This window comes from Lissotriton vulgaris, chromosome 2_1 (genome assembly GCF_964263255.1).
Source record: "Lissotriton vulgaris chromosome 2_1, aLisVul1.2, whole genome shotgun sequence".
NCBI lineage: Eukaryota > Metazoa > Chordata > Amphibia > Caudata > Salamandridae > Lissotriton > Lissotriton vulgaris.
This window is the reverse complement of record NC_141687.1, coordinates 1,328,845,521-1,328,870,311: the sequence shown is the minus strand read 5'-3', so window position 1 is coordinate 1,328,870,311 and position 24,791 is coordinate 1,328,845,521.

The window sequence follows — 24,791 nt, the reverse complement described above, 5'->3', positions numbered from 1 at the left end:
TGAGTGAAGAAGATGTGGATGCGCCCTTCTTTGACACCCTAGCAACCCTTATTAGGTCCTTGCTTTTGCCCCTGGAAGTTAGACTCCAGGGCATAGAAAACCAATTGGGAATTATATCAAATGACCTCAATTGCAAGGGGGTTAAAGTAAATCAAGAAATTAAGAAGAATACCCCTAGTACAAAGGGAAGCCCACACCCATTAGTTACGATCCCCACAACAGCACCCACCCAGCAAACTAAGCCTTGCCCAACCGTTACTATGGCGCAGAAGGTTGGTAAAGCGACCACCGATCAAGTCATTGTAGATGTTAAGAAACATACAGGAACGGCCAGTGCAACTGCGCCTAGTATTATCCAGCGCCAACCCGCTGTGAAGACACCACGGGTACGGCGGAATATTAATTTACCATCTGACGCCTGCCCCTTTGTGGTAGTATTAACAGGTGTCCCTGAGCTCACTACAGATATCCCGGAAACATTCTGGGGTCTTAAAAATAAAGTTTGTCATTGGTTGGACAGAAACCTCCCATCCCCACCCAATATGAACAAGAATATTCTTATGGTAGAGAGAACACCTTGGGTGGGAAAGAAAAAGAAACATCTTAAAGGAGACTGTGTGGTGATTACATTTGAAGACCCTTGTATTGTAGAGTTTATTTGCTCTGGGCCTAGCCGCATTAATGACTCCGAGATTCTAGTTAAACCTTTGTCATACTTTTATATGCCCGCGGGGAACCATGATAATAGATGGAGCTGGCTAAGGATCCCCCCGCATGAACAAGGCTGGAGGAGATTTGAAACCCCGGGAAATCATCGCTCCCACAACTGGGGAGACGCTGGAAAAGGAGATTGGCAAGAAGTGCGTAGAGGTAGAGGTAGAACCTACCATGGTGGTAACAGGCTCAAGGAGGGATGGCTGGGCCCACAGTTGGACTATCCTATCCAATGCTATAATCGTTTCAATGGTCTGGAGGAAGTCGATTGACTTACCAAGCAGCCCATTGACCAATTTTGTAGTAGGGTGGAGCAGGCTTTACCTGGAGATGAAGCTAATATACCTGTAGACAGAGTGGTTACTGTAGGCTCCACCTGTGCTGGTACATATATTATTGTACCTCCAGCTGTAGTTGGTAGCTGTTTGCAGGATATAGTACCCACAGGTCAATTGGAACCCAAGCTCCTGGGTCCCCTTATCAATATTTTATCATGGAACATTGCAGGTCTAAAGAAAAACTTAGTAAATCCCGATTGGAACAATTTTATTAATACCTTTGATATCTGTATGTTTCAAGAAACGTGGTGCCTATCCCCTGAATATATGAATGGTTACTCTACATTCTATGTTTCGGCTGTCTCACTGGGAAGAGGCCGCCCCTCTGGTGGGTTACAGATTTGGGTGAAAACATCTCTGAACTGCCGTGTTATTTCTAACAAACACATTTCTAACGACATCTTGCACATCACTTTAAAGAATAGTTTAGGGGGCTATACTTACGAAATTTTTTGTATTTACGCTAGAGGTCTTCAGGGAGGGCTTCTTTCCCCAATACTGGAATTATTGGATGTGGAGTTGTCAAAACTCCCGACCAGTTCTAAAATACTGGTCGGGGGGGATTTCAACTGTACATTCGAACCCCTAGATGTGGAAGAGGTACTAGGTCCGAACGTTGTGGAAGGTAGACAAGGCATACCCCTGCTAAATCTTAACCCAATTAAGAAATGGTCATCAAGAGTTATTCAGCTGAACGCCCTGGTGCTTGATCATAACCTCTGGGCCTTAAATGGCCGTACAAAATCAGATCGCGCAGGTGCCATGACCTTTAATAGGGTGGGGTGCCCCTCTCGCATCGACTACATCCTTTTAGATGCACGCTCATGGCCCGACGTAATAGACATGGTGGTTAGGGAGTCCTCCTATAGTGACCACAACCCCTTATGTATGCAGCTTAGATGGGTACGTGGCCGTGAACCTAGTCGGGTAACTGAGATGCTAACTAAAGAAATCTTCCCTGTAAATAATAATAGGAAGCTAAAATGGAATGTAGTCAAATGTGATGAGGGGAAGCTCCAAAATATTACGGATTTAGTATCCAAAGAAATTAGTAGTTTGACAGCTTTGCCCCACTCTGAAGTTAAGGTAGTCGGTCCCAGTTTGTTGGTATCCTATAGTAACTTAATAAGTAAAATAGGAGCCCATTTTTGTAAGAAGCAACCGGCAAAACCAGGCCTTAATGGTTTTAAAACCACAAGTAACCCATGGTACACGAGTAATTGTAGAACCAAGAGGAAAGCAATAACCAAAGCAATACAAAGTAAGGACTCTGTGGCCGTTCGGGCTGCCAGGAAAGATTATACAAGAAGTATAAAATCCGCAAAACGAGCCTGGGAGGAAGAGCACTGGCAACAGCTTAAGGAAGCAGCACGTGGGAAAAATGCTGTTACTTTTTGGAAATTAATCAACATTTTAGATAGCAAGGGTGCAGGAATGATTTTAAATCATATTACGGAGCAGGAATGGTATTCCCATTTTTTAAAGCTGTACTGCGAGGATAATTTGGACAGCTCGTTACCACAATTAGCTAATACCCCTGGAAACATGCTCTGTGAAACTTTGATCCATAATATGGATCCATTTTCGCAGAGAGAAGTATTAGATGCTATCTCTAAACTACTGCCCGGGAAGGCCCCAGGCCAAGATGGCCTTCCAGGGGATATGTTAAAATATGACCCAAATGTATGGGCTAAGTATATTTCGTGTCTGATGAACTTGATCCAGGCTGGTCACCCTGTTCCAGACTCCTGGAAAGGCGCTGAGGTGATAACTATTTTTAAAAAGGGCGAAAGGGATGACCCCACTAATTACAGACCAATAAGTCTGATAGACACCATTCAGAAGGTGGTAGGAAGGGTGATCATAAATCGCACAGAATCATGGCTTATGGATAATAACATCTTGTCCCATTTTCAGGCCGGGTTTAGAAGTAATATAGGTGCAATAGATCAGGTCTTCAGATTTTGTGCAGTCTGTTGGAAGTCAGTGCTAATCATGAAGGGTAGTCTATACTTGGCTTTTATAGACTTGAAGACAGCATTTGACGTCATCCCACGGACTAAGCTTTGGTCGGTCTTATCTGATATGGGTTTTCCTAGTTACCTTCTACAATTTATTGTTAAAATTCATGATGGAAATTATGCCAGAATCCGCTGGGGATCTCAGGGTCAACTGACTGAGAGGATTCCGGTAAACAGGGGAGTGAGACAGGGGTGTGTGATGGCTCCGACCTTGTTCTCCCTCTTTATTAATGGGGTGGTAGACCATTTGAGGGAGGACCAGGCTGATGCCCCCACCCTTGCCGGTGAGAAAACACCTACTCTCCTGTTTGCCGATGACACTCTTCTCATGTCTAAATCCCCTATGGGTCTGCAGAAACTGCTTGATCGGTTTTGCAGCTTTTGTAAAGAAAGAGGGTTGACAATAAACACTTCCAAAACAAAGTTGATGGTGTTAACCTCGAAAAAGCAACATAGGAAGGTTAACCTCTTGTTGAATGGCACCGCGCTGGAGGTGGTTCAAGAATTTGATTACCTAGGAGTTAGACTTTGTAATAATTTGAGTTGGTCTGCCCATATTACTAAAATGGTTTTAAACCTTAAAAGGGTGGCAGGAGTGATTCTCAAAAACCAGCAACGTTCCATTAGCAGACCCATAGCCCCTACCCTGGCAGTATACGAAGGGAAAGCACTGTCGGCGGCAGTTTATGGTTCAGAACTTTGGGGTGCGGAAAATACAAAAGCTTTAAAAGTGGCGGAAAATAAGTTTATTAGAAATATGGTTTCGCTACCTTTATCGTCCCCCTTGAAACCCTTATTTTTAGACCTGGGCAAAAAATCAATAGTAGATCTGGTGCAAATTCGCCCCTTGTTATTTTGGGTTCGTCTTAGAAGGACCCCAGAACTCTCTAACTATGCCATGGTTTTGGATGAGTTGATTGGTTTGAATGTAGCCAACAAAATCAAATGGTTGAATAATCTAAAGAGGCTCGTGAAAGCCATAGGTTTGGAGGAGAGTTGGATCTCTCAAATGCCACCCCCAAAAACAATTGTAAAGAAACTATATTGGGATTGGGTTGTTGCAAAAGATCTTAGGAACCAAAATTGGGGCCACTTAACCAACTCCTTCCTTGAACATAAGCCCCTTGGAAAATTGGAGCCCTTTTTGGATTTTATCCAGGTCCCTCGAGATAGAACTTTGTTTCTGGAATTCAGATACGGCATTTTACCTCTTAACACATTCAAAGAAGGTTGGAAGGGATATAGCGGTACAGGGGTTAAATGTCCAGGTTGTCCCTGCCCGAAAGAATCATTAGGACACTTCCTATTTGCTTGTGTAGCCTACAAAAAACCTAGAGATAGGTGGTTGAAACCTGTTTGTAGGAATTTAGGGGTGAGGGAACATAGATTAGCCATGCGTATTTTACAAACAAATGTCAATTCAATGCATATGATTTGTGGGGTGGCTAAATATGTGGCGAATGCTTGGTTCATTAGGTCAAAATTTTTGCCCATTGTCTGAAATTATTTTTATGTTAATAATCTGTTTACTGGTGGAAAATTTTAATCTTTGTGTATAGCTTATTTTGGATATTGTGTGTTGTACTTTTATGAAACTTGTTTCGAATAAAGTATGTATGAAAATAATGATACATATGCTCTATACCCTAAACATACACAATACTCATGTATTCAGTGGCGTACAATATCTAAGACTTATGCATCCAACAACAATTGACACAAACTGAGAAAAGGGGGCACAGCAGGCGGATATGCAGGTCCGGGATGGGGAGGACTCCCATCCATCACGGCACCTCTTGACACTCGATTGCGAATTATCGCCCATTTGGGATACCCTTGACAAGTATACCCTCCATGCTGAGGAAGACCAGTCCTGGTGAATGCTTGTCAGGCTTTTAAAAAAAGAGGCCCCGTTCTCTAATCTGGTCTCTAAATAGGCGGGATGGGACGTGAGCCATGACACAGAGCAGCATAAATGTGGCCCTAGCGGATTACTTGGCTTAACTTTACACAAGGCCAGGCAACTGCGGCCAGATGCAAACAGGAGAATTTCTAAAACCCTTCCAATACTTAAGTTATCGGGGAGGACAGTGCAGGACTAAAGACAAATCACATGAGGAGGAGCTAGCCACCATAAACGGTCTGTCCGCAATTAAGACCCCCGGACTAGACTGCTATCCACATAAATTCTACCAAGCCTGTGCTGCAATATTAACAGATAATGTACTAGTGTATATCTGGAGGCCTTTTGGGCTGGCGTCCTGCTCACGACCATGAGAGAAGCTAGAATTGTTATAGTCCCAAAGCAAGACAAGGACCTTGGAGAAATGGTTTATCAGCCCGTCTTGATGCTTATCATGGACACAAAGGTGCTTTCCCAGGTGATAGCTACCAGACTTTTGCCTAAAGTAGGAGCCACAATGTGGGTTTATCCCTGGTCATAACACGATGATGAATTTATGGCATCAGTGCCATTTCCTGGCATGCATGAGAGATACACACCTGGGTGGGCTCCTAGTGGCTCTCGACCTTAAGAAAGCTTTGGACTCCCTCAATTGGGAATATATGCTTGAGGCATTAGCTGCAGCGAGTATCCACTCAGATAGCAAACTTTACCCACCAAGGTCCATAGAGAGGGGCGCAAGACAAGGATGCCCCCTACACTCATTGCTCTTTGTCTTGACAGTGGAACCCCTGGCCATACAACTACACAGTATTTTGTTCACAACTGGGCAATGTTGACACCAGATACTACTCCGGGCTACCACCTAGAGTTGATTTGACCCCCCCTTTGCAAGAGACAGTCCCCTGCCCACTCAACAAGTGGTGACATTTATTGATTCCGAAATCCAAGAACTTATTCTCAAGTAGGCCATTGTCCCCTCGTCTCTCCATCCCACAGAGTTTTGCAGTAGCAATTTTCAAGTTCAGAAAATGGGAGGAGGACATGGATTGGTACTAAATCTCAGACAATTCAACTGATGAGTCGTCTATCTGAATATCAAGATGGAAGGGATCCATCTTTTGAGAAATATGCTTCACAAAGGGGATTGGATGTTCTGTTTGGACTTCAAGGATACATATTTCACAGTTCCCATTTTTGCCCCTCACAGACTTTTACTTCAGTTTCAGTGGCAATCTCTATGGTACAAGTATTTGGTTCTTCCATTTAGTCTCCTCCATGACATGAGCATTTACCAAACTGATGAAGCCAGTGGTCCAAATATTAAGAGAGACTGAAGTGAGGGGGTTCGTATATCTCGACGACATGATCATTACGGCTCAAAAGCAAGCCCTATCATTTCAGCATCTCTCTTGAGCAACACGGATATTGCAGGATCTGGGGTTCATCGTCAACCCGAAAAAATTTATTTAGATTCCCACTCAGTGAATAGAATACCTTGGCTTCTAGATAGATTCAGTCAAAGCCCAGCTACAGCTTCCCAACCAGAAGATTAAAGTTGGTAAGAAAAATATTAAGATTTGATTTGAGCTATCAGGTGATCTCATTGAATTTGGTGGTGAGGATGACTGGGCTTTTAGCCTTCTCTATCCAGGCAATCTTTCTGGGCCCGTTGCACTACAGGGCCCTCCATGGACTGAAAATACGCCATCTTCAGCAGAGCTTGACATACTGAGATCTCATTTCACTAGGAAAATACACAAAGGCGGAGGTAACCTGGTGGTTAACACATGGAAGCTTGGAATGGCAGGGCGATTTTCGGGTCCAAAGTGAATGTGATCATCAAATCCGATGCCAGAAGATGGGGTTGGGGCGCCAGGTCTAGGGACCTGTCCACAGGTGGTCATTGGTCACAATGTGAATTAGACCTACACATCAATTCACTATAACTTCTGGCATGATCCCTTGCGATCAGGACATTTTCCAACAGAAAGACCAATTTTTGTATTCGGTTGATAATATATAGCATGTCAGCAGTGAGGTATATTAATGAGCTAGGCGGAAGCTGGTCCAATATGTTAAAAGAGATTGTCAAAGATTTTTGGCACTTTTGCCTGAAGCACAGTATATTAGTGATCACAGAATACATTTCATGGGAGAGCAACGTCATTTCAGACCGGCATTTCAGGTTCCTCAACGACTTGAGCGATTGGAAGCTGCACCCTTTAGTTTTTTCAGGAGGTCCAATGGATGTAGTGGGTTATCTTGAGTGGCTCCATTTGCATCCAGGATGAACCACCAATTGGTGGAATTCTACAGTTGGAGGCCAGATGCAGCTGCAAAAGCGACTGACTAATTTCTGCAGTTCTGGTCAATAGAGCACAATTATGCATTTCATCTGTTTCCAATCATTGTGGGGGTGGTGGCTCAAGCAAGACGACCAAAGAAACCTTAATCTTAATTACCCCAATTTGGATGACGACACCGTGGTTCCTGGTCCTTCTCAAGATGACTTTAGATTTCCCAATTGCCCTGAAGGTGTTCCAGGAACTTCTTCAGGATCCCACGGGACTCCTGCACCCCCTCCTTGTACAACAGCAGTTGAAGTTAATGACATGGAAAGTACTGAGAGATGCAACCAAGACCCTGGCATTTCGGACAAAGCTGCTGGAGTCATACAGCAAGCGTGGGCACCATTTAACTGGAAATGGTACGCTTCAGCAAGTGAGTGATGGGTGGGTTGGTGCATGAAACAACATTTAGAATGAGTAAAGGCAGAATTGAAGGGTGTCCTTAATTTCCTGACTGAGATGGCAAATGCCAGCTTGAGTTACAGGTCAGTAAATCCTTTTTGATCAGCTGTATCAGCAGGTCATGTGCTAATGGAAGGTTGGCCAGTTGGCATGCACCCTTTAAAATGTAGATTGCTCAAAGGCATTAGAGTGGCTAGCCTGCATACACTTAGTTGTGGGATTAAACGGTTGTGTTACGTCTATTGGAACAATGGCTGAAGAATTCTCTTATGTTCCCTAAACAGTTGTCGGCCAAGTTAGCTAAACTTTTTTGTCTGTTCTCCTGCACCAGGGTTTCAAATGTCAAGGCCTTGGACTTAGGTATACTCCCAAGAGGGACTGTCCTTTCCTATCTCTAAGCACACCAAAACATTTTGTTGATGCATTGATTATCTTGAATTTCCGCATAGTGAAATTGTGTGTGGTTAAATGTTGGAAGGCTTATGAGGAGTGTTCTAGTGCTATTCACTCTGATCGGACTGGGCAACTTTTGTTGGCTACCCAAAACCTTTTAAACCAGTTTCAGCGGCCACTTTGGTCAGATGGATCATGTTTGAAGCTGGTATTGATGTAAGTTGATTTGGAGCTCACTCTGCTAGGAGGACCACTGCATCTAAAGATTTTGAGTTGAGTTTCAGGTTGGAGCAGGGGAGTCGTTAACCCTCTGCTGTAGCAGCTACAGCGTAGGGCGGGTGGAGTACTTTATGGGCCACTTCTGTTTACAGCTCAGCAGAGAAGGGCACATAATTAACTTGAAAGGGTGGGTACGTGAATGAAAGGATGGATGCGCAAGTGAAAGGGTGGATGAAGAGATGGCAGAATGGATGAGTGAAAGAATGGGTGGATGAGTGAAGGGATCCATGGATGGCTGAGTGAAAGAGGTCCATGGATGGCTGATTGAAAAGGGTCCATGGATGGCTGATTGAAAAGGGTCCATGGATGGCTGAGCAAAAGGGTGGGTGAATGGCCGAAAGGATGGCAGGAGGAATGAGTGAAAGGGTAGATGGACGTATGGATAGGTTTAGCGATGGATGGATAGGGTTTGACAGGGGTGTTGTGAACCACCCCCACTACTTTAGCAGCTACAGTGGGGGTGAAGTTCTTGATGGGCCTGTTCTGTTTGCAACTGGACAAAGGCTCATAATTAACATGAAAGGGTGTGTGGGGAAGTGAGTGACAGGACGACTAGATGGATGAAAGGGTGGGTGAGTGAATGGAAGGATGGATGTGTAAATGGACGGGTGAATGAAGGTATGGATGATAGATGGATGAATGAGTGAAAAGATGGGTGTGAGGATGGATAAGTGAAAGAACAGTAGATGAGTAAAAGAGATAATGGATGGACAGATTGTTGAGTAAACGTTGAATGGATGGATCAGTGAAAGTATGGAAGGATGAGTGAGTAAATGCATAGATGAGTGAAAGGGTAAATGGATGGATAGATGAGTGCATGGGTGAAAGGATGGGTGGCTGAGTAAAAAGGTGGATGGGAAATGGTGGTTAAATGGATGAGCAAAAGGGTGGATAGATGAGGGGAAAGGGTGAAGGGAGGGATGGGTGACAAAGGATGGATGGATAGGTTTGGATATGGATGGTTGGACAAAATGGTGGAAGACTGAATGATGGATGAAAGAAAATAAATGGATGACAGAATGTAAAGATGAAATGGTGGGTGTCAGTGAGTGGATGGAAGGATGAATTGATAGATGCTTGGATGGAAGAGACTAGAGAGCTCTCCTGGGGAGGGTTGCGACGACTTGCTTTGTGTCATAAGAGCTTTGGTTCAAAGTGAGGGCATTTTTATTTTCTGACTTCTCCCTTGGGTTGGAGGGTATACTCAGGGCAATAGATTGGTCATCTGATTCTACCTTCTAGCAATTCTATTATACACCAATAATACATGCAGCTACGACAGTGGTGATAATCTGAACAAGCATAATTTAAACCACAAGTCCTGACATATAATTAAAGGTTTTCTACCTTTTGCAACAAGAATTTGCAATTCTAATAAGGAGACTAGGGTTATGCCACCCACAAAATGTGCATACGTATATGTATATTTTCGGTAAGTTTTGTGCATTTTAATTGCTTCATTGCTGACATTGTCTTTAGCTCTGTAAATCGCGTTTCATGCACCGAGATAAAAATTATTTTATAATTAGGAGTTCTGCTCGTCTTTTGTTGCCAGCCCGTAGAAATGACGAATTATCAATTATGTATTATTGTTCCAGGTTCGGAGCAATAGCAGGAGTGTGGATTCCTGTGTTGGGACCTGCCATTCCAGACCATGGTGGAGTTGTTACAGTTAAATGAGGTAGATGAATGCAAGGGCTATTTTCCATAAATGTTGAATGTTCAGACTTTGCTGGTTCAAATAGAAAAAGGCAGCAAAATGGGTCTTTCAATTTTGATGGTTTGAAGTATTGGTAATTGGTGGACTGTAAGGTAGGGTAGGGACGTATGGTCCTGAAATTCATGGGATTTCTAATTTGAAGTACATTATTGTGTTTCTACTGCCTTCAGTCCATGACAGTAGGGAGCGAAAGAACAAGTTACTTACCTTCTGTAACGCTTTTTCTAGTAGATACTATATCTGCCTGTGGATTCCTCACCTTGTGAATATCCCCTTGCGTCAGCAACATTCGGAAAACCTTTTTGTAGCTTCGCGCCGATGTGAACGACGTCACAGAGGCACGGCATCGCGCGCGACTCCGCTGACATCACCGACACCTTAATAGGCCCACGCCGGCGTGATGACATCAGTTCCGCCCTTTTTTCCGTGCCTTCGAGGCACACGGACGGACCGATGTCAGTAGATATATACACAGTACACAAATGTCAAGATAACACACACAGTGTGAAGCAAATGCAGGAATGCAATCGAAATAAAACAGTTCCTTGACAATAAAAAATATTTACATTACAATAAACTCAGGCATAGAAGAGTGGTCAACGGGGAGGTGGGTGGGTCAGTGAGGAATCTACAGGCAGATATAGTATCTACCAGAAAAAGCTTTACCGAAGGTAAGTAACTTGTTCTTCTGATAGATACATCTGCCAGTGGATTCCTCACCTTGTGAATAGAGTCCCACAGCAGTCCCCACTCCCGGAGGAGGGTGTCCACTCTTCTATACCTGGAAATCCTGGAGGACAGCGTGCGCAAAGTGGCCAACCCTCCTCACGTCGGTATCCAAGCAGTAATGCTTCGCGAAAGTGTGGAAGGAGGCCCAAGTCGCCGCTCTACAAATGTCTTCAACAGGCACACCCCTAGACAAAGCAGATGTAGAAGACTTTGCTCTAGTAGGGTGAGCTCTTATAACCTCTGGAGGCTCCTTACCCGCCAGGGCGTAGCAGATCTTTATGCAGAGGATAATCCATCTCGAGAGCGTGCGCTTGTGCACCGCCTTCCCCTTCTTGCAGCCAGAAAATCCATCAAACAGCTGGTCATACAACCTAAACTCACTTGTCCTGTCCAGGTAAAAGCTCATCGCCCTCTTAGGGTCCAAGCGGTGAAGTCTCTCCTCCTCCTTGGAAGGGTGAGGGGGAGGATAAAAGGTAGGGAGGGTAACGGACTCCCCCAGATGGAAAGGAGTAACCACTTTAGGCAGAAAAGCAGCCCTGGTCCTAAGAACCATCCTTTCAGCATGAATGGATAAAAATGGGGGCTTTGAACTAAGAGCTTGAAGCTCCCTTACCCTCCTTGCCGAGGTAATTGCTACTAGAAAAATAGTCTTAAAAGACAAAAGTCTTAAGGGACATTTGTGTAAAGGTTCAAAAGGCGAACCCATCAAGAACGTAAGAACAAGGTTCAAGTCCCATTGAGGTACAATAAAAGGAGTTGGGGGAAATGTATTGGCAAGGCCCTTAATGAAACGTAATACAATAGGTGATTTAAACAAAGAGGGCTGGTCCGGCAAACAAAGGAAAGCCAATAAGGCCGACAAATAACCTTTGATAGTTGCCACCGCAAAACCCTGCTGGGCCAAAGAAAGTGCGAATTGAAGTATATTGGACAAACAAGCCCTTAAAGGGTCAACGGACTTCTCCTCACATCAAGCAACAAATTTAGACCATCTATAAGAATAAATGGACCTGGTGGAGTCACGCCTGGTCGATAAGATGACATCCACCACATCATGCGGGAGAGAAAAGGAAATCAGGTTGCCCCGCTCAATCTCCAAGCATGAAGGTGTAAAATCTGGAGATGAGGGTGTAGAACCTGCCCCTCCATCTGAGAGAGGAGATCTGCCCTGTGAGGGAGACGGAGCGGAGGGCACAAGGAGAGGTGGAGAAGATCTGTGTACCACACGCTTCTTGGCCAATCCGGGGCGATCAATATAACTTGGGCCCGGTCTTGTTGTATCTTACTCAGAACCCGAGGAATCAAGGGTATGCGAGGAAACTCGTAGAGGAGTTGTGAGTCCCAACTCAACTGAAACGCGTCCCCCAAGGCTCCCTGCATCGGAAACTGGAGACTGCAGAATGACGGGCAGTGAGCATTCTCGTGAGTGGCGAACAGGTCCACCTGAGGAGTCCCCCACGTCCGAAAGACGTAACAAACTACCTCTGGATGGAGCCTCCACTCGTGGTCGGCCGAGAACTGCCGACTGAGGCTGTCTGCACGTACGTTCAGAACCCCGGCCAGATGATTTGCCATCAGACAAATCTGATGGTCCTGAACCCAGGACCAGAGACGCAGAGCCTCCCTGCTGAGACACTGCGACCCTACTCCTCCCTGCTTGTTGACATACCACATCGCGGTCGTGTTGTCCTTCAGGACTTGAACTGACCGACCGCGAAGGGAAGGGAAGAAGGCCTTGAGCGCTAAACGTATGGTCCGCAACTCTAAAAGGTTGATGTGAAGCAACCTTTCCTCTGGAGAACAAAGACCTTTGACCTCCAGATCCCCCAGATGAGCACCCCATCCTAGAGTGGATGCATCCGTTATCACTGTGGCCAACGATGGAGGTAGTTGAAAAGGCTTTCCTTGTGACAGATTGCCTTCCACGCTCCACCAAGACAGATCCCCTGCAGTTTCCCTCGAGATCCTTACTGACTCCCTGAGATCTCCGCTGTGCTGATACCACTGCCTGCGGAGGCACCACTGAAGTGCCCTCATGTGCCAGCGTGCATGGTTGACCAACAGGATGAAAGAAGCCATCAGACCGAGCAGGCGAAGGACCTTCAGGACTGGAACGACCGCTCCATTGTAAAATAAAGGAATCATTTCCTGTATGTCGCGGATCCTTTGAGGTGGAGGGAATGCACGACACACAGTAGTGTCCAGTACCGTACCTATGAACAATTTGCGCTGGGAGGGCACCAGGTGAGATTTGGGTACATTTATCGAAAAACCCAACCTGTGCAACAACTGAGTTGTATCTTGCAGATGGTGGAGCACTATCTCCGGAGATTCTTCTTTGATCAGCCAATCGTCCAGATACGGAAATGCCGGTATCCCCGATCTTCTGAGATGTGCAGCCACCACGGCCATCACCTTGGTGAAGACTCGAGGCGCAGTAGTAAGACCAAACGGGAGGACCACAAACTGGTAGTGCTGCGACCCAACCGTGAAACGGATATACTTCCTGTGCGACTTCAGGATGACAATATGAAAATACGCATTTATTTTATTTTATTTTTATTTGCATGTTTATACCGCGCTAGGATCACCTCCCAAAGGAGTATCTCCGCGCCTTTGGCAGCTAAGAAAACAACTAGCGGACCTTGACCATAGGCATGGATCAATTTTGAAAAAGGAAGGTTTTTAATTGTTTCCTAAAAGGAAAGTGGTCCTTGCACAGTCTCAAAAACAGTGGGAGGCTGTTCCACAGAGTTGGACCAGCAACAGCAAGAGCTCTTCCCCCTTGTCTTACTTTTCTAAATCTTGGAACCTGTAGCAAGGCCTGCTCACTAGATCTCAAGGAGCGTGTCGGTATATACCAGGAGAATTTATTAGTCAAATATGCTGGGCCCTTCCCCTGTAGACACTTATGCATTGTACAGCAGATCTTAAACTTCACCCTCTGTTTAATGGATAGCCAATGCAGCTTTTTCAGAAGGGGTTTAGAGGGGGTGCGAGAGGGCTGGTTCAAAACCAGACGGGCAGCAGTATTCTGGACCACCTGGAGCCTAGAGATTACTGCTTCATTTGTTGACAGCAGCAATCCATTGCAGTAGTCCAAGCGACTCAATACTAGGGCCTGCACCAAAGTTCTCCTAGTAGAGTCTGGTAGTAGGGGAAATACCTTTCGTAGCATCCGGATGATATGAAAACAGGAGCCCACCACTTGATTGCCATGATGTTTTAAGGAAAGCTCCTGATCGAGTCGGACGCCGAGGTTTTTCATTACCTGCTTAGGCTCTGGAGCCGGGCCAAGATCTTGAGGCCACCAGTCTGGAGTCCACAGAAGTTTGGCCTCACCGAACAGCATCACCTCCGTCTTTGCAACATTGCACTGCAGGAAGTTAGATGCCATCCAGTGTGCCACTGCCTTCATCCCCTGAGCAAAGGAGTTCCTGACCTCCACCGTAAGGGTTTCAAAAGGAAAGAGGAGTTGGGTGTCATCTGCATAAAAAACAGGAATAAATCCATGAGATCTCATGATGTTAGCTAGGGGGGCCACATAGATGTTAAAAAGAGTAGGGCTCAGACAGGAGCCCTGTGGCACCCCCTTAGAGATCTCCAACTCCTCTGACCGGTAATCCCCCAGAGTAACCCTTTGGGTGCGACCTGTCAGGAAACTCCTCAGCCATGACAGCGCCTTGCCTTCCAGGCCGATGTTAACTAGCCTGGTGGTCATGATGTCATATGACACGGTGTCAAACGCCGCCGATAGATCCAGCAGAACCAGGATAACAGAATGACCTTTATCCTGGAACATGCGTAGATCGTCTGCGACTGACAGCAAGGTGGTCTCAGTGCTGTGTCTTGGTCTAAAGCCCGACTGGGAAGGATCCAGACCGCCTACTAGCTCAGTATAGCTGGATAAATGGCGATTTACATGTTTCTCTATAATTTTCCCCAAAAAGGGAAGAAGAGAAATAGGCCTTTGATTCACCAACTCCGTCCAGGGAATGGCAGTATTTTTCCTCAGTGGCCTTACTAACGCCCTCTTCCAGTCCATGGGGACCTGCCCTGTACAGAGGGAAAGATTAACCAAGTTCTGGATTTCTGGTCCAAGAACTTCTACCAGCTTAGGCAAGATACGGGCAGGAATGCTATCATAAGGACTGCCACTCTTGATTTGTGCAACCAATGAGTTTACCTCCTCCAAGGAGATAGGAGGAAAGCTGGAGAGGCATTGAGTAGGTGGTCCTGATTGTACACTCGACTGGGATCTGTTGTTATTATTCATTCCCTCAGCCGTCTTTGAGGCCACTATCTTCTCATAGATAGCCTCTATCTTCTTCATAAAGAAGGTAGAGATCTCATTACACAACTCTTGAGTGGCTACCTCCACAGTCTCACAGGCTGCTGGTCTAGTAAAGGTTTGTAGGATGTTATACAGAACTCTAGAATCTTTCCCTGCCTCTATAAGTTGTGCTGCAATATGATTTTTCCGAGCAGTCCTGATGGCTTTATGGTACAACTTAAGAGAGGATTTGTAGAGTACTTTATCTTCCAGCCTCCTAGACTGTCTCCATAATTATTCCAGTTTTCTAGTATTTTGTTACAAAGATCTTAACTCTTCAGAAAACCAGATTTCTTGCTTTTTAGCTGGGCGGGGTTTATAGATTTTCTGAGGGATAGTAGTATTTATTGCATCCCTTACTGCCTCCTCAAACCTGTACAACTCTGTTGTTATATCTCCTGTGGTGTGTTCATACAGGGGAGCTTTGTACTGGTCTCTAAAGGCTTCCACCGTTAGTTTATGCCAGGGTCTCCTTTTAGTGGCCAGAGTACTCCGCTTTTGAGGCTTATTATTAATGGCAGTATGGAACTTTAAGATGAAATGATCTGTCCATTCTACTTGTTCAGGAGGCATACATTTAATTAAAGGTGAGTTGGACATTACCAAATCCAGAGTATGGCCTGCCTCATGAGTAGGACCGTCATTGATCTTTTTCAGTCCTAGGGAGTCTAGGTCCATTAGGAGAGTTCGTCCCTCCTTGCAGTTCTCTAACTCACTATGGACATTAAAATCCCCTACCAAGAGGAAATCCTGGTTATCTTGCACAAATGGTGCTAAAGCCTCTATAGCACGACTGGGAAGGTCCCAATCGGACCTGGTGGTCTATACAACTCCTGCAAATCGATCTACACCATCCAGTCTTCTTCCAGCAGCGCTAGAAGAACCTGCGCAAGGGTGAGCATCTTGAACTTCTCCTGCTTCAGGTAGAAATTCAAGATCCTGAGAACCAAGATAGGACGAAGTCTGCCATCCTTCTTGGGGATCAGAAAATACCGGGAGTAGCATCCCTGACCCCTTTCCTGCTCTGGAACCACCTCTATTGCCCCCTTTCTGAACAATGCCAGGACTTCTTCCTGCAGGAGAAGCAGGTGGTCCTCCGAACAATAACCCTGGCAAGGAGGGTAATAAAGGAAATTCCCGAAAAGGCAGAGCATACCCATTCTTTACGAGATTGAGAACCCAAAGATCTGATGTAATCAATTCCCAATCTCGTAGAAAATGGGTAAGCCGGCCCCCCACTGGGCCCACATGATCCTGAATGGCAGATCTAGGGCTGCTTTGCTGTGGTGGCAGGGGGCTGGGAAGGGGAAGAGGAGGAGGAGGAGGCTCTCTAGGACGACCTCTCTGTCTGCCCCTGTATTCTGCTGCGGCTGCTGCTGTGATTGTTTGTAGGCCCGAAAGGAAGATCTGCCAAACCCTCTGAATCGTTTTCCAAATGAACCCTTAGTCTGAAGGCCCAAAGACTTCGCTGTCGCTCTGCTGTCTTTAAACCGCTCTAAAGCAGCGTCAGCCTTTTCACCAAACAATCCTGACCCATCAAAGGGCAAATCCATCAAAGCGGACTGAACATCCACAGAGAATTCTGAAGATTTCAACCACGCAGCTCTCCTCGTGGCCACAGATGAACCCATCACTCTCGCCACCGAATCAGCTGTGTCCAGCCCACTCTGGATTACCTGCCTTGCCGCAGCCTGAGTGTCAGAAATAACCTCATGAAAATCCTTTCTATCGTTCTCAGGGATTTTACGCACCAACTGCTTGACGGAATCCATCAAAGCATGGATGTATCTACCCATCAGGCAAGTTGCATTTGAAGACTTTAGCGCCATGCTGGCCGATGAAAAGAATTTCTTTGCCGCCTGGTCTTGTTTCCTAGCCTCCTTTTCCCCAGGAACCTGCGGAAAAACACCTGTTGCCTTCTTTGAGCAGACTGCCTGCACAACCAAACTCTACGGCTGGGGGTGCGTTGACAAAAAGTCCGGGTCACCAGGAGCCACCCTATACCTCCTCCCAACAGCCCTTGAAACAGCAGGAGCTGTCAGAGGTTTCTTCCAAAACTTCATAAATGGGTTCAGCCAAAGAGTCATTAAATGGAAGCATTGGTTCAATAACGGAGGAAGGCGAGTGAAGGACCTCAGTAAGAATGTTTGACTTGTATTCAGCGGTGGGCAGAGTAATATTTAACAAGTCTGCAGCTTTCTTAATTACAACGTGATAAGGTGTCACATCCTTGGAAGGCACGTCTGACACAGAGGCCAAATCCCACTCAGGAGACAGTTCAAGTCCACTGGCCTCTCTCAGGTCATCAAAAGGATCCTCCGAATCCTGTAACTCTCCTTCCTCCATGTCTGCATCCCGATACCTTTCTTCCTCCACAAGTCTCTGGGCCTCACGCCTCGACCTCTCCTTCATAAATGAAATCGACGGATCCAGGACCGACTCCGGCGTCGAAGTCGGGCGAGGCAGCTTAACCCAAGGCCGAACGGGATTCTACATCGGAGTCGTGGGCACCGGCGTTGAAGGCCTTGTCGACGCCGGGAAGTGCCACTGCGGTGCTAGAGCCTGCATGAAAGGCATAAAGGGCGCAGGAGCATAAGCCTGGGGGACACCCAGATTATACGCCAAAGGACCCGTGGGACCAACAGGTGCACCAGAGTGGTACATTGCCCTGGAGTAAACACCAAACATGGCATTCAGAAACTGGGATGGATCCTGAGCTGGAGCCGGAAAGGCTGGATAAGGGCCCCCATGGTGCTCTCGAGGGAGCAGAGTCGTCACGACGTCGACCTCCTCCTCAGGCTGGTGCACCGGGGTCGACGGACCCGCAGGCAACGGAACTTCCCCTTCACCAACTTCCTCCACCTCACCTTCATCCTCCTGACCAGAAGGATTGGACGGAACCGGAGATGGATTCACTATCTGCTTCGGTGACCCATGCGAATCCGCACGCGAAGCCTCACCCTCGGAGTACTGTGCTTCCAAAGCCGAAGACACCACCTCCTTCCGAAGTAGCTTAACCGGCGACTTCTGTCTCGAACTCAAGACCTTCTCTGAATGATGTTGGGACTCATGGCTCCTCTTCTTGTGCTTCTTCCTCGAAGACCTCGAAGCATTAGCAGAGGGCGACCTTGAATGAGACCTTGACCTCGAACACTGAGTTCGCGACTTGGAAGTCTTGTTTTCTTTCTTACTTTTCAATTTTGCAACGAGGAGCTTCGTATCCCTCTCACGAAGGGCCTTCAGAGTCATCTTCTTACAAGATGGGCAATCCTCGACGTCATGGTCGGAGCTCAGACACCAGACGCAGCACTCATGCGGGTCAGTGATGGACATCGTCTTGCCACATTCCCCGCAAGCTTTAAATCCAGTCTTCTTCGAAGACATCTCGAAGAACACAATGAAACACAGAAAAATACTACAAAGTAACAAAGTTACTGTACAGCTACAGATGATCCCTTGAAAACCGTTAGCATAGATGACACGGAAAAAAGGGAACTGATGTCATCACGCCGGCGTGGGCCTATTATGGTGTTGGTGACGTCAGCGGAGTCCAAGCGATGCCGTGCCTCTGACGTCGTCGGCGCGAAGCTATAAAAAGAATTTCCGAATGTTGCTGACGCAAGGGGATATTCACAAGGTGAGGAATCCACTGGCAGATGTATATCAGAAAAGCATAGTATGTTGCCCGCCTTTGTGCCCTTCCATGGATGAGAAAGTTGAAGACCAAGAGCAAGCTATCTCTTCTTATCTTTGGGAACTGAAAGTCTGAATGTTGATTTACCTTCTGTAAGAATTCAAACAGTTTGTTTGGTTTGAATAACTTCTGCCAGTAAAACACCCCAGGTGAAGATTTGCTTTAATCAATTGAAAACAAAAACCACTAGCACCTGCAAGTAGAGGGCAGCAGTGCCAGACAGCTGGCATCAGAAGTCAGGGAGAGACAGCTCACTCCCCCTCCCACTCTCTCTACCTGCACTACAGATGTGCACATGTAACACTGGTGGGAGAGGCTAAGAGGGTATGTCAAGAGTGGTCAGAACCCCTTATACCGAGGACACTACTGCCTCATTTTGCTAGCAGCTCTCCACCCCTTCCACAAGAGCTACAGAATATCTGACAAGACCAAACCACAACACACCACTGAAGATTTAGAGTTGCTGTAAAACCTGCAAGGCTTGCTTGAGGTCCCAACAGGGAGACACAGCGTGGAAGTCAGTGAGGAGCTTTACAAAATTCAGGGCCATAATAACTGCTGGTTATAGGGTCCTGATCGGTCGACATTACGAGGTTGAAAGGCCAACCTCGCTGCCTGGCTTGGTGTTCCAGTAAGTAGACATTATAGAAGTAGGCCGACTGCAGAAACTTCCACGCCTTCATATGTACGGTAAACAGAAATCTGCATGATGTGCATGCATAATGAGAATATAAATTTTCCCTTAAACACTGGAAAACATTGTCTCCAGCAAACTTTTTTGGCCTTGAAATTGTACAACACCGAACCACCGATTATGACAATTTGGGGAACAATGGAAAAGACCCACTGTAATAATTAAGAAGTGTTAAACCTGGGTCATCCAGTCTACATCGGGTAGCCTGGCACAGAGTGGGAAGGCCTACTCCAAGGCAAACGTGTTATACTTGCATCGCACCTATTACAGTAACCCAATGCCCACCCACTAAAAAGGACACATCACACCTCGTTTAGAAAAGTAGAAAATCTTTATAATCTTCGTTTTAGTCAGTTCCTTATATCTCTATTACTTGCAGAATCAATTTCACTTTTACAATTATGACAGTGCATTAAAGTTACTTGCTTCTACAGACTTACCCAGTTTAATAGAATCCTGATTCCCTGGTCAAACTTGTTCACTCTAAACATTTCTTTTAGCAGGTTAGATTCCTTCAGTTCCTAAAGTTCTAATTCAACATTCTGGGTTAGAATGAAGAGGTTTAACATAAAGCAGATTGAGTACTTTAGCACAACGTTTTCCTGAAAATGAAAACAGAATGACTCCAATATTACATTTCAGATTTACATTAGCCCCTCGTGAGGTGTATTTACTAGACTCACGATGGTTTCACAGTTCAGGTATGTAACCAGGTAAGGTAACACTTCAGGCGTGTGGTTTCCTTTGCTCTAGTCCTGTTATCTCACCAACTCCGGTGAGGTTATGCCGTTGTTATAACTTCCCCACTTCTCCGCTTGTTCTCAGAATGCCGGGAGGTCTGTTTTTAATTTCCCAAGCCCAGCTGAAGGTTTCACAAGTCACTCTCCCTTCCCTCCCACGTTGACAGCCCCATTAGTTGGTCTATACAGTGCCGGTAATTGAGAGTAACCCGACTCCCTTGTGAAATCCCTTGTGGCTCAGGTAGCTCACCCTACCCCTCCTGAGGAGCGCAAATCCTTAGCCGTTTGGCAGAACTTTGACCTCATCTCTGAAGATGCCCTCCTCAAATGCATCCTCGAAACAAAGCCCTCCAACCACTCTCTTGACCCCATCCCTAGTGCCATTGCTATCAACTTCTATTCCCACTCACTGTCCTATTGGACCACTCTGGTCAACCTCTCCCTCTGCCAAGGCTCCCTTCCTGTCTCCTTTAAAACAGGGCAGGTCACCCCTCTGCTTAAAAAACCCTCTGCTGATGCGAATGACCTCAATAACTACCGCCCCATCACTAACCTTCCCTTTCTTGCGAAGATCACAGAAAGATGTGTAGCGAAACAACTCTCTCGTTATATCAAGGACAATGATCTTCTTGACAAATGTCAGTCCGGCTTCATCCAAAACTGCAGCACTGAAACAGCCCTATTGCAAGTGATTGATGACGCCCTGAGGATACTCGACTCTGGGGGGTCCTGTCTCCTTATTCTCCTTGACCTCTCTGCAGCCTTTGACACTGTCAACCACGACACTCTCCTCAACATTCTGCAACAGAGAATGGGCATGGAGGGTAATGTGCTTAAATGGTTTGCTTCCTTCCTCTCAGATAGATCCCAAATGATCAAAATAGCGAACAGCCTTTCATCTCCTCTGGCGGTAGGTCAAGGGGTTCCTCAAGGCTCTATACTTGCACCTACTTTGTTCAACCTCTACATAGAACCCCTGGGAAATCTCTTAAGTAAATCTGGGATCAACTATCACCTCTACGCAGATGACACTCAAATCTACCTCAAAGTTGCCTCCACCCACGATCTCACTTTCCTTAGATCAACTCTCGACTCCATTCAAAACTGGATGTCAACGCACCAACTGATTCTGAATCCCTCCAAAACTGAATTCCTCCTCCTCTCTGCCTCACTTGCCCCTCCCCCGGTTCAATCTTGGATGGATCAGACAAATCTACTCAACAATAAGCACATCATTGTTGAAAGCGCAAAATCCCTTGGTGTCTTACTCGACAAGAATCTCAATCTAATCCCTCACATCAATTCCATTGCAAAGTCTGCACGATACCAACTGCGACTTCTTTGGGGAATTCGTCGCTTTTTTCCTGAGCATGACCTTAAAACTCTGGTGCAATCGCTGGTCCTCTCCAGACTGGACTACTGCAATTCTCTTCTTACTGGCCTCCCCAAATCCCACCTATCCCCCCTGAAATCGGTCCTACACTCGGCAGCCCGTTTCATCTATGGGGCTAAAAGAAGCGACCACATCACACCGCTGCTATCCTCCCTGCGTTGGTTTCCCATCGAGGCTAGAGCTATCTACAAGACTGCCTGTATCACCCACAAAGCCTTGCACTCCTCCTCTCCTCGCTACCTGTCGAATAAACTGAAACTCTCTGGAGGCTCTAGACCTTCTCGGAATGCGGAAAATCTTCTGCTTGAACCCCCCACTTTCAAGAAGGAAAGATCGATGGCCCAATCCTTTTCAGGCAGCGCAGTGAGAATCTGGAACTCTCTCCCGCCTCAGCTCCGGACTACCTCCTCCTCTCAGGCCTTCAAACGGGACCTTAAATTTCTCCTCCTCCAAAGACACCTCCAAGTCTAACTCATACCCTTGCCTTCGTTTGAAGGAAGACCTCCCATTACTGGAAAGTCTTTTGGCCAGGAGTATGGTCTTCCTCCCCAGTGTGTTTTGGTAGTTTAAATGTTTAGTAATGTCCTAACACCTGTGTATGGTACCCTTTTGGAACTTGCACACGTCACTTTTGTTTTATAACACACTGTTCGCTACCTCACACATTTTGTTTGTTTTAGATACTTGCACAATTGCCTCCATTGCCTACGTAACGTTTGTTCTTGTGATGGAGTGTCTGCCTTTTATTGCAGTACTATTCTTCGACTTGTTTTTGTACATCTTTGTAACCTGCACCCATTCACTTTTTTTCTCATGTAATGCACCGACTGCTACCTCATGTATTTTTGGTTGCTCACTAGTGTCACTTTTGATCCATGTAACGTATTGTATGCATCTGTATTTTGTTCCTGTATTTCATTATTGGTCCTTATGTGAAGCGCTCTGACACCTTCGGGTAAAGTCCGCGCTATATAAAATTGCATAAATAAATAAATAAATAAATAAATTCACACTCAACTCCGGAGGCACTAGCGAGGCCCTCTTAGCTCCAGGGGCCCCGCACGTTCCTCACAATCTTACCGGGTATAATCCGTCTCATCCGGACAGTTCGCTCCATCACGCTTCCTATTCCGGTCATGTTTCAGCAGCACTGTGATGGTTCTCGGCTCTCACCCTGCAAACTCTCCTCAGCTGACGGGGCCGGAGCTACGCTGCCGCTCCTTCCGTGTTCTTGTCAACTACGCGGCCCGCCCTCGCCTCAGGCGTCAGAGAGGCAGGTGCTAAAGTAGGCCGGCCCTTCCCAAACTTCCACCCCCTTCTCCTGGGTTCTCTCCAGCTGACTCTCGCTGAGCTCCGCGATGCCTCTTTGCAGCTATCACTGTCCTGCCGGCCTCAAACCGGGTCCTCCCCGCTCTTCTCAACAAGGGGCCCCTGAAGCAAACACAACAGTCTGGTATCGAGGACTCCAGCAGACAACCACTACCAGGTAAGACTCTTTAAGGGATCATATGAGCACCAAGCACCCCTGGAAATAGTGGCGGTGAATTCCCAGTCCTCACACCCACTCTTGAAGAAGCAGCTCGGGTAGGGCCATGAGAGGAAGGATGGGGGAAAGTAAGTCGGACAGTCTCTCCAAACTCAGTTGTTTCTCTGAAATATTCCCTGGTCATCAATCGACCGCTCCCACCAGGTGGCTCAATGACGCTTCACTCAGGAGCACTACCTGGGGGTTCTGTGAGCTAAGGGCGACAACCAGTGGTAGGGCTAAGTCAGTAGATAAAGGGTGACGTCCTCAAATAGAGCAGCTGGCCCAGGGGTCAATCTAGCCCTACACAGCGCGCCTTCCTCCCTACACTACCGCTTCACTCCTCAGCCTCGCCCTGGTCAGTCTTCACTCCACTCTCCTCAAAATGGCCGCCCTCGTTCTGGCCTTTTATAGGCTGGACCCTGGCTACAAGAATCAGCTGGAAGGTTCTAGAGCCTTCCCATTGTAGTCCTATGGCACAGGTCCCCGAGGTAAAATTTGTGGCAGTTGCCAGCCACCATTTTGTGTGACTAAATTTTCACCATTATAAGGGAACACCTAGGCCTCAAAAAGTTATAGGGACAAGGTAGCACCTAACCCCTTGGACAACACCAAATATTTCCAGTGAACATAACAATGAAAAGTACTAGGAGGCAAAAACGGACAAAATAAATAAATAATGAGGAGGGACCACCCAAAGGACTGACAGGTCTAACACGCGTCCCCCCCAGCTGAAAGTGGGGAGAGCTACCCAACCCCTTGGGAGTTCGCATCACTAAGGCGGAAATACCTAGAGAGACCGTCTACATTGGCGTGGTCCACTCCAGGCCGGAAGTCCATTCCCTGTAGAGAGATAGACCATCTCAACAGCTTGGGATTTTCTCCCTTCATTTGCATCAGCCAACAAAGGGGTCGGGGTATCAGTCTGAACCAGGAAGTGCGAGCCAAACAGGTATGGCCGCAGCTTCTTCAGAGCCCATACCACCGCAAAGGCTTCCGGCTCAATTGCACTCCACCTCTGTTCCCAGGGAAGCAGTCTCCTGGATAAGAAGACAACAGGTTGATCCAGACCCTCTTCATTGAGTTGCGATAACACTGCCCCAATGCCATGCTCTGATGCGTCTGTCTGGACAATGAATTCCTTGGAAAAATCAGGGGCCCTTAGGACTGGGGCCTCATACATTGCTTGTTTCAACTTATCAAAGGCCTGCTGACAAGCCTCCGTCCATACTACCCGTCGGGGTTGCTTCTTGGATGTAAGTTCAGTTAGGGGTGCCACAATGGTGCCATACCCCTTCACAAAGCGACTGTAATATCCTGTGAGGCCCAGGAAAGCTCGGACCTCGGTTTGGGTCTTGGGGGGCTCCCAGGCCATGATAGCCTCAATCTTCGCCTGGAGGGGCTGCAACTCTCCCCTGCCCACCAAGTGGCCTAGGTACACCACCGACCCCTGCCCAATCCGACACTTGCTGGCCTTGATCGTCAATCCAGCCTTTCTCAGGGCTTGGAGAACAGCTTGTAGGTGACACAAAAGTGGTCCTCCCAGCTGCTGCTAAAGACGG